We start from the raw sequence: 18,342 nt of genomic DNA, 5'->3' as shown, positions 1-18,342 counted from the left end.
TCTCTTGAGCCACATTTCATATCTGCTCCCTTTCCCCCCCAGATCTTTTTTCCCTGTGCATGCTATTAAGTAATAACAGTAATAGTAATAATGATCATATAAATAACATTGTTGTTATTATGTATTCTCTCAACTGCCATATAGTCATTCTTTTATAGTTAATGGTTTTCATTTAATCCCTGTCTTCCTAAGGTAAAATATTTTTAAATATTCATACTTTTGTCTAAAGAAGTAGAAGTAGTGGCATAAAGGCCAAGTTCAGGCTGTATGGGTGGGAGAGAAGGTTTTTAGGGGTTGTTCTTGAGTGGTGGCTGACCCAGGAAGAAGCCAGAGTAGCTAGAATAGTTTGAATGGCTGAGGCAATGCCAGAGATAATGAGAATTACCTAGGTTCAAATTAGACACTGTGTATGAAAATATTTTATAAACTATAAAGCATAAATAATTGCACTATGATAATGGATTGATAATGGCTATGGAAGGCAGACGGTGGAAATCCACAGACTTATTTCTCTTACATACGTATATCATTAAGTTACAACTTGCCTGAGTAGAATGGCAAGTCATTCATAACCAGTCAGTTTACACACTGTAAGTCCCTGTGCAATCCATATACTATAAGTATATGGAGAAAACAAACAATAAACAAAATTTTTAATGAAGTATAGAATGAATAGGCAATGAATTGGAGGAAAATAAAGAGAGCATAAACTCACAAAAAAGCTTTTCTAATCAGCTAGTTTAATGAACTGGTCAACCCTTTATAAAAAAATTGGCAACTGATTTAACTAATTCATAAGAAATGTTTTGAGAAATTTTAATTTTTTATCTGATTTCACAGATGAGAAACATTCAGACCTCACAGTTTTCTTGCCACTAATTGGTATTAATTAACCTTGAACAAATCAATTGATCACTGCATAGTTTGCCTTTTCCTCCAATTTTGAAAATTATTTAAATGATTCCATTTCAATTCAAGATTTGCATGCTCTGTGCTATTTGTTTGTTTGTTTGTTTAGATTTCAAGATTCAAAATTCTACCACTCAAAGAAACATATAAAATCCAATGGGGATTTTAATAAAAATGATTTTTATTTATACTTTTAATTTTCTGGAGCAGAACTTAAAAGTTTCTAGTCAGCACTTTTCAGAAATCTTGCACCAAAAGTTATTTATCTGTGTCTAGTCCAGCTCCTTTGCTGGCAAATTATTTACCAATAAACTTGACTTCCTTAACTGAAAGCTGAGAGGTAGGTATGAGAGATAGGCCATGAAAATATGCAACAGCAAATAAGCCATGAATATTTGCTCCTGTAGCTTGCCAAACTGGACCAAATGTAGTAAAGCTCTTGTTTTCTTACCAACAACTATTTTACTGGTTATTTTCCTTCTATCATCTTTTTTTTTTAGGTGATATTAAATGCCTTTCATAACAAAAATTAGTTTTCAAATTGTTTTCTGTCAAATTCAGTAAATCTAACGAATTTTGACTGATGCCTACTAAGAACAAATGGTAAGAGCAGCATGTGAATCAGGAGATTTTCAAAAAGGTATTTTGCAATTAGCATGTGGTACTGTTTTCTGCAAGTAGTAAAAAGAGAAATGTCTGACAGTGGGGTTCATATCCTACCAAATATCAAGCTGACTAAAATTACTTCTTAGAATCTAGGCTTCCCTTTAAGTCGGGGATGGTAGAGTGGGAGTGGGTGGGAAAATCCTGTAAGTTTCCCTCCTGGGTATGGAAGAGAAAATGCTTTTCTTCCCATGGAAAAATGAAGGCCTGATGACTGCAGGTTTGCCCAGGGCTCACTGTGAGGCAGGCAGGTAGTCAACGCTCATGTAAGGCTCACTATGGATGTATAGAGTACTGCAGAAGAAGCATGCAAGGAACACTCAGACAAGGGTAGATCTGGAAGCTGCATGTGGAACTTTATGCCTTATCATTTTAAACTGTGTTTCTTTGATTTTTAAAATCCCCTTCTGAAAATGTGGTGAGTCATTGCTTCTGACCAGGGCTTGTCTGTTGGTACACTGTGAAACTGCTTGACTCATGGAGGAGCAATGAAATAAGTGCCATTTGGATTTTAATTAAATTTTGAAAAATGTTCAACCATATCCTGCTTCTTCCTTCCATCGGGGATCCTACAATTATTAAATTAAGCTGGTGGTGTCTACTTTCAGAATCATGAATTTTTGCCAGCAGATAATTTCTCTTTTCTATTGTTGGATGTTTTCTTGGTGCATTTTACGGCTATCATCTTTGGCAGAGCTAATCTGGTTTTCTTCGGCCACAGTTCTGCTCGTTAATCCATTTATGGATTTTTACATAGATTCTTCTTGGACAGTGAATCTATTACCATAGAGGTTTTCTTTCAAGTCACTAGGTGCAGTTTGTTCCTCTTTCTTTTTTCTATACCACTTCTGCATGCTAGGCTTTTGACAATTTATTTCTGGGTCTGGCTAGGATGGTGCCAGATGAACATACTCATATAATGGATGTATTTACAGAAACTTTTGTATCTTTAAGTTGATTTACTTATCTTTTTAAAAAAGTATTTTTATTACTTGGATAGAAATTTATCTACACATTATTATCTCTTTTTTTATGGTTCGTACCATTCTAAGCACAGCGAGGGACACACAAACACACACACACACACACGCAAACTGAAAAATATGATACCATTTTTTAACTCTACTAAATGTATAATGAAGAATTAGCACCAATGCTTTGTAAACTCTACTTAAAAAAACAGAAGAGGAAGAAACACTTCTTAATTCATTCTGAGGTCAGTATTATCTTGATATCAAAGACAGACAAAGACATCACAAGAAAAAAACTCAGATCAACATCCCTTATGAATAGAGATGCAAAAATCCTCAACAAAATACTAGCAAACTGTTTTCAATAGCATATTGAGAGGGCCATACCATATAATCAAGTGGAATTTATCCTAGGAATAAATAGGTGGTTCTATACACTAACATCAATCAAGGTAATACACCACTTTAGTAGGGTGAAGAGGGGGAAAAAAAACCCCAAACTTCATGATCCTCACAATTGACACAGAAAAAGCATCTGACAAAATCCAATACTTTTTCATGATAGAAAATACTTAACAAACTAGGAATAGAAAGAAACTTCCTTTATATAATAAAGGTTATTTATGAAAAACCCATAGCCAATATAATACTTAATGATGAAAGAATGAAAATTTTCCCCACAATATGAGGAACAAGACGAGAATATCTGCTCTAGCCACTTCTATTCAACACTATGCTAGATGTTATAGTTAGAGAAATTAGGCAAAAGGAAGAAATAAAACTAACCCCATTCACTGATAGCGTGAACTTATATACAGAAGATCTTAAGAAATCCCTACCCTCCAAAAATTATTATAATCAACAAAATCATAAAAGTTTCAGTATATAAGATCAATATACAAAAATTAGTTGTATTTTCATAAACTAGCAATAAACAATCCAAAATTAAGAAAATAATTTTATTTACATTTGTATCAAAAAGTTACAGTACTCAGGAGTAAATTTAACCCAAAAAGTGCAAAATTTGCACATTGAGAAAACATTACTGAAAAAAATTTAAAAGAACTCAAATAAATGGAAACCCATCCTGTGTTAATGGATTGGAAGAGTTAATATTGTTAAGATGACAATACTCCCTAAATTAAACTATACATTCAACACAATATCTATCAAAATTCCCCAAATTTTTAACACAGAAATGGACAAGCTGATTGTAAAATCCATGGAACTTCAAGTAATCTCAAATAGCCAAAACAATTATAAAAAAGAACAACGTTGGAGGACTTATCCTTCACAATTTCAAAACTTACTACAAAGCTATAGTAATCAAATCAGTGTAGTACTGGCATAAGGATAGAGAGAAATGAAACAGAATTGAAATCCCAGAAGTAAAATATATCTATGGCCATTTGCTTTTAGACTCAGTGGTCAAGACCATTCAGTGGAGAAAGAATATCATTTCAACAAATGGTGCCGAGACAATGGGATATCTACATGTTAAAGGATAAATTTGAACCCATATTTCACATCTTATACAAAAATTTATTCCAAATATAAGAGCTAAAGACATAAAACTCTTAGAAGAAAACATGGGGTACATTATCATGACCTTTTAATTGGCAATGGTTGCTTAGATATTACATCAAAAGCACAAGAAACAAAGTTAAAAATATGTAAATTAGACTTCTTAAAAACTGAAAACTCTTATGCATCAAATGACACCCTCAAGCAAGTGAAAAGACAACCAACATGATGGCAGAAAATATTGCAAATCATGACTCTTACAACTCACGATAAAAAGACAAACAACTTCATTTAACGATGGTAAGAGTTTTGAATAAAAATTTCTCCAAGTAATATATAAATGGCTAACAAACAAATGAAAAGATACTCAGTATCATTAGTCATTAAGAGACTACAAAGCTAAATCATAATCATATACCACATTATACCCTCTAAGATGGCTATAATAAAAAAAAAAAACCTTGAAAATAGCAAGTGTTATCAATGATATGGAGATCTTTGCTGCTGGGAATTTAAAATGATTCAGCTGCTATGGAAAACAGTTTGATGGTTCCTTAAAAAGATGAACATAGAATTACCACACGACCTAGCAATTCCACTCCTAGGTATATATCCAATAGAACTGAAAACATATATTCAAATAAAAATATCTATACAAATGTTCCTAGCAGCATTATTTGCAACAGCCAAAAGGCAGAAAACAATAATCAGCATCTTTTAAATTGGTAAACAAAATATAGTATATCCACACAATGGAATATTACGCAGCCATAAGAGGGAATGAAGTATCATAACATGCTACAATGCGGAAGAACCTTGACAATATTATGCTAAGTGAAAGAAACTAGACATAAAACTTTCATTTTTTTTAATGCTTTCTTTATATGAAATGTCCAAAACAGGCAAATCTATAGAGATAAAAAGTAGATTAGTGGATAACAGTGTCAAGAATGAAGAGAAATGCAGAATGATTGGTTAATGGGTATTGAGTTTCCTTCAGAGATGAAAATGTTACTGAGCTAGATAATGGTGACAGTTGTGCAACATTGTGAATGTACTAGAAGCCACTCAATTGTACAATTTGAAATGATTAAAATGGTGAATTTCATGTTATGTGAGTTGTCCTTTGATTTAAAAAAAAATTATAAAAGGGTGTCATTCTCTAGTAGTTCACAATCTAGTTGAAAAGGAGACAGAACAAACATATATCAAGAATCAAGTAGAGGCAGCTTCACTTTCCCTAATAGGGTGAAACCATAATATGGCCGTGCAAGCTGAAACTGTGCAAAGACATCTTTTGAATTTTTCTTTTTCAGTTTTTTTTTGAGGGGGGTATAATTGACAAAAGAAATTGCATATACTTAAGCTATACATTGTAAAGATTTGGTATACATATATGTTTTGGAATGATCACCACTATCAAGCTAGTTAACATATATATCAGCTCATATAGTTATTTATCAGCTCATGTAGTTACTTTTTTGGGTGTAGTGAGAACACTTAAGACTTACTCTCCTAGTAAATTTATAGTATGTAGTACAATACTGTTAACTGTAGTAACCATGCCATACATTAGATTTCTAGAACTTAACTTGCATAACTAAAACTTTGTTCTGTGACAAACATCTCCCCATTTCTCCCTTCTTCCAGGCCCTAGCAATCACCATTTCCTTTGGTTATCAACCCAAAAGTGAGATTGCTGGATCATACAGTAGTTCAAGTTTTAATTTTTTGAGGAACCTCCATACTATTTTCCATAATGGCTGTACCAATTTACATTCCCACTAACAGGTTACATGGGTTCCCTTTTTTGCGCATCATCACCAACATTTATCTTTTGTCTTTTTGATAATGGCCATTCCAACAGGAGTGAGGTGATATCTCATTGTGGTTTTGATTTGAGTTTCCCTGATGATTAATGATGTTTCACACCTTTCATATACCTATTGACCATTTGTATATCTAGTTCTGAGAAATGTTTACTCAGATCCCTTGCTTATTTTTTAATTGAGTTATTTATTTTCTTTTGCTTAGTTGAGCTCCCTGTGTATATTGGATATTAAAACTTTATCTGATACATAGTTTACAAATATTTTGTCTCAGTCTATAGGTTGCATTAACACTCTGTTGATTGTTTCCTACGTAGTACATGCAAAGAGATTTTAATAACCAATAGAAAAATTATTGTTGCCTCAGTGTTAAAACATTTTGTTAAAACATTAAGAACTCTTGTACTATATAAAGAAATAAAAAAAATAGAAAAACTAATATTTACTAAAGTGTAATTGAATGCATTAAAATATTATGAATTAAATTGTCTTATTTCTTCATGAAAAAAGTATGAAGTGTAGTTTGGGCAGTGTTCACTTCATTCTCTTAGCATAATATCTGCTGTAACACCCATCTCTTCTACGCCTTGACAAATATTCATGCTCTTTTCTAAGTTTGAACCAGCTTATCTTCTAGCCTTTGCATTTCAATGTCTTGAAATGTCTGCGTTTTTGTTTTCGTTTTTGCTTTGTTTTGTTTTTGGTCGGCTCCTTCACCCTTTAATCACAACTACTTTTTTTATTTGCGTCAATAAATTCACCTGTGTTAAGTTTCTCTGATTGCATATGTAGACTCTCTTGAAAAATAGCAGTGCCAGTGTTCCCAGGGCCAGCTATTTCTTCTATTAACTCCATTTATATCTGATTCTACTTTTCTTTCCATTGTAATCACTTTTCGATTCTTATATATTTTTTTGTTATTGACCAATTCCTTCTTTTTGTTATCCATTTTTGTAAAATGTCACTTGGTTTTATCACTGAGAGAAAAGCATTACGTGTTTTGCTATCTTTTTGAGAGCTGATAAAGATGCACAGTGACCAATCACCAAAATACTCTAAAGAAAATGACAGAGCTGGTCACTGATCATGATGCACATTTATTATTTACATACTGAATTGTGAACTGAAGAGTTACCAGCAGTTTTACTTTATGCAATTACTCACAGTTAATATGCCATGATAACTGAAATTGGAACCATGTTGTTGTGGAAATTGGTATTATTTAACTAAACCATAATAATTGTAATTTGTGCATATTGGAGCTGTGCAAAGAGAGAACTAGACATACTAAAATTGGGCAGTATTGAGTGACATTACAATATAATTTTAGAGTTTAGTTTAATGATGAGTTGGATTTATTTAAAGTTTAAGGTATTCCTTTAGGCTAACAGTCTGAACATAGGCATATAAGAGGGAAGAAGCATGGTATAAGTGGGTCAGTAAGTAGGTTTATCTGAATATACCAAAAAAAGTATAGTTTAATTAATGGGTAGACAAGAAGGGAACCGACTGGCAGGGCTTGAAGTTGTGGCAGAATTGAAAACTGAAAAAAAAATCTACTAAAATGAAAACATTATTACTAGAGGCAGGAAACCCGAGTTTTTATGTATGCCTTGTAAGTTCTAATATTTGGAAATTCATGGACATCAGCATCCTCATTTGCAAAATGGCTGAGGGTAAAGTTTCTTGAAAGAGGAAAAAAACAAAACAAAACATGACTGTTTATTCTTCAAACGACATTTGCTGAGTACCTGCTTTGAGACAGGAACTAGGCTAAACATCTCTGTCACAGATAATAAGAAATCGTTCCACAATCTAAGTGTTGGGAAATGAGAGGAGGGAATAATATATATAAACACAAAAATCACTAAATGATCCGATAGATGCTATAAAGGAAGTAACAGTAAACAAAAAGTAATCTTGGCAACTATCACAGCATTTCAGAAATAACTTTATGGCACTTTTTTGCAGAATGAATCCCTAGTTTTAGTAAAGACTTTACATCTCCTATTTAATCCTGGGTCTTGGATCAAACCATCTGAGTGAGGCACTGAAGTGGATGGACTTGGGGAAACATCTGAAGTTAAGGAGGTCGAGATTCTAAAGTTCGGGAGTGTTCTATGAGTCATCTACATACATATTAAAGTCTCCAAGAGTGATAGCAGAATTAGTATTTATCTATAAATATATCCTTTATGGAAATAAGTCCTTGATAATATCTATAAATATATCCTTTATGGAAATAAGTCCTTGATAATTGACTTTAATTCCTGGTTAGTTATCACAGCTTAGAGATAGATTCCACGAAGCAGCAAGAGTGTTCATTTCCTGTAGCATGCTACATCAGTGTTTCTCAAACTATAACATGTATAAAAATCACCTGGAATCTTAAAATGCAGATTCTGTTTCAGCAATTCTGGAGTGGGACCTGGGATTCTGCATTTCTAAATATCTCTCAAGTAGGCTGCACTTGAGTAGCAAGATGAGCTTGTATTTCAATGATGAATTTGAATTAAATAACTTCTCCTCCTCAAATCCCATGTCTGTGGTCATAATTTAGGAAGTAAAGGAAAAGTATTTTGTTTCTTACACTACAAGATCATTATCAAAATTTTGTGAGTAATCATAATTACTCACAGCTTTTAGTATGCACAGCTTTTATTTTATGTTTACCTAACACAAAAGTTATGACTTAAACATTTTTATTATGTGTTTAATATTCCATTGGGCATCATATTCACTTAACTAATAAGCTGTTATTTAATGCATATTATATTAGCTTATGCCTATTAGTAAATATAAACATCTGTATATATTTTAAGTATTTATGGTGTTTTTTTTTGCTCTAGGATAAATTTCCAGAAATCAGAACTGGTAAAAGGTATGGGCATTACTGTGATTCTTAGCTCTTATTGCCAAATTAGATTAATTAGCTATTATGTTCTTCTACTTGTAATAAATAAGGTTATTTATTGAATACTATAACCTTTTAAATGTTTACTAATTTCCTGAGTGATGTTATAATTTCTTTTATTTTAATTTGCCTATAATTCCTTGATTAATAAGGTGGTTAGGCAGTTTTTCGCCAGCAAATGTAATGGTGAAGAACAACTTCATGAGCTATGAAGTCAGACAACTTGAGATCAAATCCTGATTCTGCCAGTTACTAGATAATATAATTAACTTCTCTATGATTCTTTTCTAGTTTGCAAATCCAATGAATGTTCTGAGTATTAAATCAAATAACATATGTAAAGACCTTAGAATAGTGCTTAGAACATATAGATGGCAATTATTAGTAATATTTCTATATTTTCAGTTGTGAATGGTCTATTTGTGTTCTTTGCTTGTGTGCTTTGTTACTGAAAATGTCAATACTAATTAATAATTAAAGTCAAGGATGAAAGCAATTATTCAGATATTTACTGTTCAATACTGTAGCTACAATCACACATGATAATTTAATTAAAATAATTAAAATAATAATATAAATATATAAAATAAAATAAATAATTAATTAAATCTAAAAATTCAGTTCTTCAGCCATGCTAACCATAATAATCATGCACATATCAAATGGCAGTAGTCACATATGTCTATTGGCTATTATATTGGACAATGCAGATTTGGATAAATTTTCTTCATCACAGAATGTTCTATGAACAGGGCCGATCTAGATAACTCAGATTATTGACATGAAAGTGTCTTTTGAAACTTGAATTATCTAATTATTTACCTTAAATCCCTACTTTATTTTGCTACTATAGTTTCTCATAAGTTTCTAGTTCTGTTGAGATTTTCAGATATATTTAATTTCGTAAAGTAACTCTGGTAATGACATAACAAAGTCATCCACAAAGATGTCAGGAAGGAGAATTTATGCTATAGGTGGATGAGAATAATCAAAGAAAACCGAAGTGATGAAAACAATGTTTTATTATTTTTGTAGAGGTTGTAATGAAAGAAAATAATAAACCACATTATTTTTATTATTTTTTCAATAATAAATCAGATACAAGAATCTCAGTTTTTAAAAATGTTTAAAATTGTTTTGCTCCTCTGTTGTCTATTCTTTATAATTATCCAATAGTGGTTTCTTACATACCATTAACCCATAACCAACTTTACTGGGCAGCAATAAAAAGTGATATTGATAGTTGTAATCTAACAGGCTGCTAATATGTTATTTTCTTTTCATATAATAACTTTACTTGCTGGAGTACTTGAGGTAATCCACAAAAAAGTAATACATAATAAATTGAGTAAAATTAACTTTAAAAATATAAAAATCAACAAAAATAGAATATTTTACTTACAATTTTTGGTTCCCTAAGGTATTGATTCTTATTAGAATTCTGGGAGTTGAAGAATGATTCATAAACCACTCAAAAAAATTTACATACATTTGAAATAAAATTTTGATTTCTAAAAGTGACTTCATGAATAATATTCCTCCATATTATTAGATGCATAGATATTAAGAAAAATAGAATACTTGAGTAAAAGTGAAGTGCTTTGAGGGATTCAAAGGAAGAAGCTAACCAAATCAAGTGAGGGAATGAAAAAGTGATATATAAACAAGTCAATATTAGAAGTGGACTTTAAAAGATGAGAAAATTTTCTTTTAAAGAAAATTTAAAAATATTATAAACTCATGACTTTTTATGTATTTGGTGTGTTGCCATCTTTTTCTGATATCCATTTTGGCTAGCTAAAGCCCAACCTTTGGCCAATGACGACCCTTTATGTTGCTCCCATGTCTTAGAACATGCCCCAATTTGTTTTTCATGGCTTCCATGCTTTCCTGATGAGATGCCCAGGCTCATATTAAATACCTGCCTTAGACTTGGAATCATAATGGGCAACATTTTTTAAAAATCTGAGATAATGGGGAAAAGCTTTAGAAGGCATTGAAAAATGTTGAGGGAGGAGTTGAGATAGGGAAATATTTCGCTAAATATACCCAAAGGAATAGAGAGTAGGTAGACTACAAACAGTTCAGTTGTAGGGAACTGGTTCTGAAAACTGTAGGCAATGATGAATTACCTTATCATTATTGTTTAACATTTTTAGACAGTTGGACACCTTGATTGCAATTGAATTTTAAAAACAGATTTCAAGATAGTATGTTAGATAAAAAGAAATTGTGAAGAAATTAATCACTAGGCTATTACAGTAAATGCAATGGAAGCTGATGAAAATTGCAATCGAATTGGGTAAGATTATATAGATGTGAGAAATATTTTACAGATAAAATTCACAGTAATTGGCTACTGATTTTATATGGGGTTTGGCAAAAATTTGGAGTAAAAAAATTAATAAAATTTTCTTTCAACGAGTATAGAAAAGTTAAGAAGAGCAATTGGACTTGTGATGACACTAACACTGGAACATATTAAGGTACATAGGTATCGAAATATAAATGTCCAGAAGGCAAATGGAAACTTAAGTGTAAAGCTGAGGACACAAAAGTGAAAGAGAAATTTGGCAGTGTTTGATACTGAGATTGCAATAAATCCATGGAAAGGAATATTGATTTAAGAAATAATACAAAGAGAGAAAGATGGTTTAACAGAGAATCTCAGTTCTCAACATTTAAAGAGAAGAAAGACTATAAGGATTTGTTGAAGTGGATGAAGAAAGAGTTCATAGAGTTAAGAGAAATGAAGATACTTTGGTAGCATAAAAACTAAAAAATGAGGTGTTCTCAAGGATGAGGCAGTACTCAGTTGAAAGATTCAACAGAAGAGAAGTTGGAGAAAAGTCATTTTATTTTATAAGTGTGTACTCATTGACCCAATGAAGGTGTGACATAGGTGAAAAACTTCAAATATGGGGCCGATCAGGAATGGGTGATACTTGGTTTAAGAGTTAAGGAGTTGAAGTCTGGAAATCCCTTGTAGCCATAGTACCTGAGAGATAATGCATCTTGGGAGGTATATTATAGGAGAGCCAGTAACTAGCATGAGGAGCAGCCAAAGACTAGAGCCAGGATATCAACAGAAGATCAAGAGCTACAGACAAGGTAGACATAAGAAGATGACCTAGGCAAGGAGTGAATGTACTAAAAGTTGTCAAAAGCTGAGACATATTGTTGTCAAGTGACATTACTGGAAATTCTTTGGTCCTCCTTTTGTGGCATTTTTCAATAGGAGCTTGTGGTTCTTAAGCTCTGTACTAGAAGTGGTGAAAAAGAAGTCTGCAATAAGTGAGATGAGACGAGCTAGAATTAGCAGGTCTGAATTCTTTTGAAAAGAAGTTTTTCAGTTAAGAGAAGGAAGAAATAGTGGCTTCAAGATAAAGTAGGATCAGGACATACTTTTTTTTATTTATTAGGTTTTAAGAGAGTTGCAAATGTTTATAAGCAGAGGAAAAGGATTCTGGAAAACAAAGGGGATATGAAGATGGAAGTAAGAGGAAAAAAGTTTGAAAAGAGACAAAGACACCAAACAACAACAACAGCAAACCCTAGCAAACAGAAAAATGTAGCTCAAAATGATTTAATTTTCCAAGCATTAGATACTTTTTTCATTTGGTTTCTAAGATGCTGTGGTGTTTATTATGCCATAGGATCTTATTTATGAGTAGACTCAGTTTATATTAGTATCAACTAGGAACTGGCTCAGATTACAGGTGAAATACAGCAAGATTTTCATTTATAAAGATATCATCACTTTATAAGAGAGGCACTTGAGACCGATTTTGCAGTGGTGATAGTGGGTTTACAATGAGCCAGCCAAACTTTCTTATTCAATTTTCCTATAGACCACCAACATGAAATTTTTTGAATAGTTACCAAAAGACTCTGATGCAATTTTGGCCATGAAAGAGAAAAAAGAGAATTGATAGAGACCAAGTATGTAAACTGAACTCAGAAGATGATGTCTTATCCACCTGTTTTTCACTAGGAATTGGGAAGGTATATTTTCAGGATCACACTTTAACAACTTTTGAATATGTCAACCAGAATCATCATTTAGCTGTTACACAATTCCCAATTAAACTAATCAATTAAACATTAAACTCATTTCTATGAATCATATAATCTAGCAGAACTTCATAGATCATCCTTCTTGATGCTGGATTCAAACTTAAACACCTGAGAAATGGCTGTCTCCAATTAGAATGGAATATTTACCTATCCAGTTAGAATGCAGAGTTCATTTGGCAAGAATGCAAATGCTGCATCATGAACAAAAATTATCCTTAAATTTGACTTCCCATATACCAGGTGTTTCTATTCAGAGATTGCGAGAGAAAAAAACTCTTCTTGTTTTGTTTGGTTTTCCACTGGCACAATTATATGTACTCCAAGAGAATTCTGGTATCAGAAATTACTCATTGGAAAGACAACAGTTGAATAAATGTTCTCTAGCAAGTATATAAAATCTATTGAGAAAGGTGATGACCTTTGACACCTTTTAAACTCTCTGGTAATCTATAGGAACTCACAAAAGATAAAAAAACAAAAGCCTGAATGCAGCAATCTTCCTCTCCTACTCACTGCTCATTTCTCTTCAGTCAGTTTGAGCTGAAGCTGCTAGTGGGGTTAATTCCTTGACTGTTCTGTCAAATGTTAGGCTCCAGTATACATACTTGTGTATATATGAACAACTGTTTTTTAATAACCTGCCAAGAAGCTATAATCTTCCATTGCAATCCCCCTGGGATTTAATTAGAATGGTTTTCCACAGCCTGACATGTTTATGGGGCATAGGTAAAGAGACAGTTCATAAAACTGTCAATTTTCTGAGAAATTAAAGAAAAATTGGGCTGCTTAGTGCTTTGGCAATTCTGTGCTGCTGATACTAGTATTGCAAACAATGAAATCAAAGGAAACATAACAAGATACTGATGCATTAGATATGGGCAGGTTAAAAATAATGTACAAGGACATTTGTCAATTTGAATGCATAAAGAGGCAAGTAGAGAAAGCGAAACATAAGCTGGAGTAGCCTGACTTTGGGGTGTTTGAGAATAAGGAGGTGAACACTGAACAATAGTTTATTTGTATCTGGAAGATTTATAATTTTGCTTAATAGACAAGATTAATAGATAAATTCTTGGGAGAATGTAGAGTCTCCCTAGGGGAATGGTAATGTGATGAGCAGTGCTTTCATTGGGAGATTCTTCATTTAAACCATCTTTTCCTCCTTTAGGTAAAAGTTATTAATCTAACACAGACTCTGTATTGAAACTCAAGTTTGATGAAACAAATGAACGAATTGTATCCTGGTCAGGCCTCTTTCTGAACTCTATCTTTAATAAATGTGCTTGCCATCTTTAACTAGGCCCTATCTGTGTCAGCTCTTCATGATCATGCCACTGAATTTGCTCAGGTACTCCACCTTGCCTGCAGAAGGAAACAGAGCAATGTGACAGTGCCACATCATTTTAAGTGTTAGGCACAGCCAAAGAATGTTCTTAAGATTACTAGAGGGAGTGCTAATATTAAGATGCATCTACTTTATCTCAGGGACTCTATTGGGCAATTTCCATGCATTTTTCCATATAATTTTCTCAACTATCTTCTGAAGTATGTATTGTTGATCTCATTTTACACATGAGAAAAAGGACAGATAGAGATGTTAAGCAAACTGTCCGAGGTCATTCAGCAGAGCTAAGATCAGGGAATCGTTATTTATTTTCATAACACCATGTTGCCTTTAAAAAACTATAAAGTGGTAGAACATGTACAAACATATGTTGCTTTGGAAGAAGAAAGTCCAATATTACGTCCTGCCTAAATGGCAGTGGTTTGAATTACAATTATTATCCTGTACGCTAAGAGACCACATCCAGGCAAATCAATGGCATGGATCACTTGGAGAAGGGTGGCATTCTGAATGCTTTCACTCAGTACAGGGCTGGGCTGGTAAAAGGTAGAGCTTGGGTATCCCTATGGTGCTCTCATATTGTTCTTAAAGAGTTTTATCTCTACCATCTTGGTAGTCTAGTTCATGTGTTAGGAGTTTTATTTATCTATACATTTATTTATTGGTTGATTTAGCATTATTTTCCAGGCATCGTGCAAGGAAATAAGCTAGATGTAATCATGTTCACACAGTAGAAGTTCATGGATCATATGGACTTGAATTCAAGAATCTGACTCTGTAATTTATTAGCTATCTGATCTTGGTCATTATTAGACCTGTGTGTCACCCAGTTTTATCCCAGGAAAATTAGGGAAGATACTGCTTATTTCAAGGTTGGATAAATACTATAAAAATATTAGTTTTATCTCTTTTTTGTTCCTCAAGACCTCCTAAATTAATAATATGTAGATGTAGTCACAATAAGAATAAAAAATAAAATTATAATGTTATCTAATGAATGCTTAACAGAGTTGTAGACTGGACCTTACAGGGAAATAATGAATGAATTTTGCCTGAGATGTTGAGGAAGTCTTTGCAAAAGAGATGATATTAAGGAGACCAAGGAGAAAGAAGTTTACAGTTAATCAAGGGAAAATTGGCCATCCAATGGTCTTGAAACACAGTGAGAAAATGTATGTGTGTGCATGTGTGTGCTCAAACACTTGTGCAGCTGAGGTTGAAGTAGTGGAAAAATGGAGAAACATCAGATTTAGAAGATATGTTTGGTCCCAAGGGTAAAATCTCTTTTATACTAGCACTTTATTCTACTGAAATGAAAAGCCAACGAAGGATTTTAATCAATAAAATTAGAAGAAAAGATTTGTATAGCTTAACTATTGTTTCTGCACGTATTTCTATATGATAACAGTGTCATTCTAAGTCACTTAAATTATGTGCTGATGCCATTGACTCTGTAGGCAAAACAAAACAAACAACAACAACAACAAATAAACAACATTGTTCACTTCAGGTATGAGAAACATAAAATAGTGCTAGCAAAAGATGTAAAACCAGCGAGGTGATTTAAGTAATCCTCAAGTTACTTCCCTTGTTAGATTTCCACTGAGTTATTGAGAGAGGAATTTTTTTGGGAAAAAGCTATAGCACAACATGATCTTGATTTAAAAGAAATTAAGAATTTATACTGAATCAGAAACACCATGGATTGATCAAATCCATAGCATAGCATTTTTAGCAGCAATTTTGCATGACTTCACAAATTAAGAAGCTTGTCAACATTGAAATTATCTCCAGAGTTAAATGTCTTATAATTGTAGTTTATGTGAAATAATAATTAATGCAATGTTATACTTAAAATTTCGTAATGATAATAATAATTTAGTGTGTTGCAGCTTCTTCCGTCTATGGGTCTAAAATTATTCATAATCATTAACTAATTAAAATTCTTAAAAACATGCCTTAGAGAAGCTACATTGGCTATTCAAAGCTCAACACTAGTGTAAAGTAAGTTTAGTCTTCACTTCAAACTACTGGAAAATAAACATGTGATAAGGAGGTGGACAATAAAATGTTTTTAATTAGAATTGATTAGAGTATTGATATTAACTTATTTTATATGTATCATTTTCAGCAAATATGCCAGAACACTGTTGTTCTTATTTAAAAATGAGTGATCTCATGCAATAGCAACAATATGATGAGTATTAGTTCCTGTTAGAGTCATCTATCTACACATGGCAAAGAATAAAGTCTTCTTAAGTGAAATGTTTTGGTCTCAATAGATGATATGAAGGTAGGGACAATGATATCCTTTGTTATAATTCCCAGACAAAGCATAAGTTAGTTCTGGTTGTACAATTGTATTATTTGACTATTCTACAAGTGATTCATTTGCACTTCTGAGTTCTATTGTATTTTATTATTTTTCTGTAATTCTTGGCCAAAAGTGCATTAAGTTGTAATATTTGTAACTTATTCTAGTATGCAGATAGTACAGAAGCATGTGTTCAAAGAACGTCACTGTTCTGAGTTCCTTCAAATAGAAATTTATTCTCCCCTCCAAAAAAATTATTTAGCATATTAGACTTATTTAAGAAAAGATGAAAACCTGTTAAAAGTTTTAAACTGGTCTTATCTTTTAATCTGTTTAAGAAAAAAGTTCCAAAGCACAGAGTTCTGGCTTATTTTCACATATGCTTTCGGCCCAAGATATTATTACAGGATACTAATGTGTTGCTCATTGTTTTATATTATTTTTAAACAATTGGTTGCAGAAGATTGATATAGGATGTAACAATAAAATATTTAACAGACCATAGCTGTTAAAGAGTAGAGTTTAGCATAACACAATAAATGAGATTGTTCTTATTATTCTAAACCATAATACAAATTACAGAAGTATATTTATTATAATAAAATTATTAAAATAAACTTAGTATGTAATACATATGCTTTTGGTATGTACAATTAATTTTTGTTGTTAGTTTATTTTCTTTCTTAGAGCTGAAATAACAGAATCCACTTTGTATAATTTTTTTCTTTCTTTTTTCTCCATGTATAACCTTTCTATTTCTATTACCCACAAAGTACTGTATTTATTTTTATTAGATACTCAGTTGTTTCCCTCTATATTTTTTTGATCTATTTTTCCCAAGGTTTCAAAATCATTATTGCTACTCTTAGGAAAAGTATAAGAAGTCATTAGATACAGATTTTATGTGATTTGTCTCTTATAAGCCACAGCCATTAGAGGGAGAATACATTAGCAGCTCAGGACATTACATTTTTATCTCTTGTCTCTTTATCATTTTTTTTGAGTTATTAAATTATTTATTGTTTTTTATACATTCATAAAAGAAAACCTAATAGCAATGGATCTCTCTCCCTTTCTCTCTCTCTTTCTCTCTTTCTCTCTCTCTCTCTCTCCCTCTCTCTCTTTATATATATATACATATGTATTAGTGAAAATGGAGAATAAAATTTACTGGTAGAAATAGAATAAAATAGAAAGGAATGGAAGTCAAGGAGAGATGTGCTAGAGGTCACCAAAGTAATAGAGAGAATTCATTCAGATCAAAGAAAGTTGAAAGTTATTTGACAGTGTTTAATATGAAGCAGCTGCATTGGAAATCTACTGTAATAATTTATTCTTCTTTTGACTTGCGGAATACTGAGCTGTCTCCAAAGAATTCAGATCATTGAATGTGGCCACCCTTTTCTGATTTCCTTCGCCTATTCAGTTCAGGAGACGTGATGCAATGTGATGTGTCAATGTATGTATGATCAAAGTGTCAGTTTCTATAAATACTCCATTCCAGAATCCGGTGTGAAATGCTACAAAACACATTTTTGGTGGAGCAGAAGTACTGTTGCCTTTCCTGCACTTCCCACAGCTGTTGTAGATGGAAAGCAATGAATTCAGAATTCTCAGGTTGGTCAGGCCAACTTCTTCTCAGTGAGCTTTGCCTCAAGCACCCTGGATATGCCACATGAAAACCAAATTTCATTTGTTCTCAGATGATTTCCTCTAAAGGGCCATATTTAAGGCTGAAATCTTTGTCACACAACCAATTTCACTAGTTTCTACTAACCGTTATATATATATATACA

The sequence above is a fragment of the Pteropus alecto genome, unplaced genomic scaffold, assembly GCF_000325575.1.
Source record: "Pteropus alecto unplaced genomic scaffold, ASM32557v1 scaffold121, whole genome shotgun sequence".
Taxonomy (NCBI): domain Eukaryota; kingdom Metazoa; phylum Chordata; class Mammalia; order Chiroptera; family Pteropodidae; genus Pteropus; species Pteropus alecto.
The sequence above is the reverse complement of the archived record's forward strand: the minus strand, read 5'-3'. Positions refer to the sequence as shown.